Source organism: Grampus griseus (assembly GCF_964374135.1).
Source record: "Grampus griseus genome assembly, chromosome: 3".
NCBI lineage: Eukaryota > Metazoa > Chordata > Mammalia > Artiodactyla > Delphinidae > Grampus > Grampus griseus.
The window spans coordinates 98,583,994-98,587,177 of record NC_139019.1 but is presented as its reverse complement, the minus strand read 5'-3'; the positions used below and the strand labels follow the sequence as shown (position 1 = coordinate 98,587,177).

The 3,184-nt window shown below is 41.4% G+C and overlaps 1 pseudogene across 1 annotated transcript; it reads right to left on the bottom strand.

Moving 5' to 3' along the window:
* Nucleotides 1-280: 280 nt before the first annotated feature.
* Nucleotides 281-895, bottom strand: LOC309819849 (diphosphoinositol polyphosphate phosphohydrolase 2-like; annotated as a pseudogene). The gene has a single exon. The product of its transcript is annotated as a diphosphoinositol polyphosphate phosphohydrolase 2-like (transcript).
* Between the last annotated feature and the right edge of the window lie 2,289 nt (nt 896-3,184).

Below are 3,184 nucleotides of genomic sequence, written 5' to 3'. Positions count from 1 at the left end.
CATCAAATGGACAAAAAACTGAGAAAAAAATGCTGTGAAAATGCCAACCAAAATAACAAGGTGTGTGGGCTGGGGGCACAGTTAAGGCATCTAAAAAAAATTCCACATGGCTTTGGCTTGTTAAAATATTTTGCACTTTTTTTTTTTTTAAAGAAGATTTGAAAGCATCTGAAAAAAAAACATGCAAATTGTTTGAAAATCCTGCATGGCAAATTCAGACAGTTTATGCAAATTGTTTGAAAATCCTGCATGGCAAATTCAGACAGTTTGCAAGTGTCATTCAGATGTTTGCCAAGGATAATAAAGCCTCTGCCCATGAGACTGCACATGGTGGAAGAGGTCCTTCCAGTTCTCTCTGTCCCACACTAGACTGCAGCCCAGAGGTCTGTGCAGCAGTTACAAACACAGTGTTGCTATCTGGAAGGGAAGGGACTGTGGAATTTCCATTGGCTGGAGAACAACCCAGCTTTAGTTTTTCCAGATACTCGACATGTAAGGCTTATGACACTGGAGAACTTTGATGACATCTTCTACTTTGAACCACTCTCTCTTTTTCCTGTATTAACAGAATCTTCCCAGGCTTCTAGTATTTCAGTGACAGTAAGAACATAAACATATGTCTGTGCTTTCGGTCTTTGTTCTCAAATATGCCCAGGAGTCTGCCCAATTTTCCTTTGATTCCAGCCTCTCCATAAACCTCCCTCACGGCAGTACCGCCAGGCTCCTCCTCGGGCTCCATTACTTCTCCTGGGACAATCCATTGGTCTGGGTACCCACTGCTGCTCACCAACAGCACCTCATCCTCCTGCTCGCTCCGGAAGCACAAGCACACAGCCCGCTTCTTGAAGCCCTCGCGGTCATAGGTCCGCGTCTGGTAGGGCTTGAACTTCATCATAGAGGCGGGCTCTTACTGCCTCTGCCGCTCCGGCCGCCGCCACCCCGCCGGGGAGTGGGAGCGAGGGCGAGTCGGGGCGCAAGAAAGCGAGGCGGCGGCGCGGGCAAAGGCAGCGAGGCCGGGTCCCACCCAACTCAGCACATGAAGAAGCTTACTATTTTTTCTCTACATTTAGCAGGCGTATCCTCAATTCTCGGGGCTGTTAATTTTGTCACTACTATCATGAACATAAAACCACCCGCTATAGCCCAGTACCAAACACCACTATTCGTATGACAAATACTAACCACAGCAGCATTGCTTCTACTATCCTTACCTGTCCTAGTAATAATATTACTATTACTATATTACTATTATTTATTACTATTTCATCTATATTTCTATCATTATTTATATTTCAAATAAAAATCTCAAAACACATCTACTACCCCAACCCAAAATCAACACTCACTAAAGTGCAAAAACAACCTATCCCTTGAGAAACAGTATGAATGAAAATCTATTTGCCCCTTTCGTAACCCCAATAATAAAAGGCTTCCCCATAGTCATTCTGATCATTATATTCCCAAGTATTTTATTTCCAACATCAAAAAGACTAATTAATAATCACATAATTTCCCTTCAACAATGGCTAATTCAACTCATATCAAAACAAATAATAGGTATCCATAATCATAAAGGACAAACTTGATCACTAATACTAATATCACGCATTCTATTTATTGGGTCAACCAATCTCCTCGGACTACTGCCCCGCTCATTTTCACCCACCACACAGCTCTTAATGAATGTGGGAACAGCCATCCCACTATGAGCCAGTGCCGTCATTACAGGTTTCCGTAATAAAACAAAAGCATCCCTAGCCCACTTCTTTTTTTTTTTTTTTTTTTTAACATCTTTATTGGGGTATAATTGCTTTACAATGGTGTGTTAGTTTCTGCTTTATAACAAAGTGAATCAGTCATACATAAACATATGTTCCCATATGTCTTCCCTGTTGCGTCTCCCTCCCTCCCACCCTCCCCATCCCACCCCTCCAGGCTGTCACAAAGCACCGAGCCAATATCCCTGTGCCATGCGGCTGCTTCCCACTAGCTATCTACCTTACTGCGTTTGTTAGTGTGTATATGCCCATGACTCTCTCTCGCCCTGTCATAGCTCACCCTTCCCCCTCCCCATAACCTCAAGTCCGTTCTCTAGGAGGTCTGCATCTTTATTCCTGCTTTACCCCTAGGTTCTTCATGACATTTTTTTCTTAAATTCCATATATATGTGTTAGCATACGGTATTTGTCTTTTTCTTTCTGACTTACTTCACTCTGTATGACAGACTCTAGGTCTATCCACCTCATTACAAATAGCTCAATTTCGTTTCTTTTTATGGCTGAGTAATATTCCATTGTATATATGTGCCACATCTTCTTTATCCATTCATCCGATGATGGGCACTTAGGTTGTTTCCATCTCCGGGCTATTGTAAATAGAGCTGCAATGAACATTTTGGTACATGACTCTTTTTGAATTTTGGTTTTCTCAGGGTATATGCCCAGTAGTGGGATTTCTGGGTCATATGGTAGTTCTATTTGTAGTTTTTTAAGGAACCTCCATACTGTTCTCCATAGTGGCTGAACCAATTCACATTCCCACCAGCAGTGCAAGAGTGTTCCCTTTTCTCCACACCCTCTCCAGCATTTATTGTTTCTAGATTTTTTGATGATGGCCATTCTGACTGGTGTGAGATGATATCTCATTGTAGTTTTGATTTGCATTTCTCTAATGATTAACGATGTTGAGCATTCTTTCATGTGTTTGTTGGCAGTCTGTATATCTTCTTTGGAGAAATGTCTATTTAGGTCTTCTGCCCATTTTTGGATTGGGTTGTTTGTTTTCTTGTTATTGAGCTGCATGAGCTGCTTGTAAATTTTGGAGATTAATCCTTTGTCGGTTGCTTCATTTGCAAATATTTTCTCCCATTCTGAGGGTTGTCTTTTGGTCTTGTTTACGGTTTCCTTTGCTGTGCAAAAGCTTTGAAGTTTCATTAGGTCCCATTTGTTTATTTTTGTTTTTATTTCCATTACTCTAGGAGGTGGGTCAGAAAGGATCTTGCTTTGATTTATGTCATAGAGTGTTCTGCCTATGTTTTCCTCTAAGAGTTTGATAGTTTCTGGCCTTACATTTAGGTCTTTAATCCATTTTGAGCTTATTTTTGTGTATGGTGTTAGGGAGTGATCTAATCTCATACTTTTACATGTACCTGTCCAGTTTTCCCAGCACCACTTATTGAAGAGGG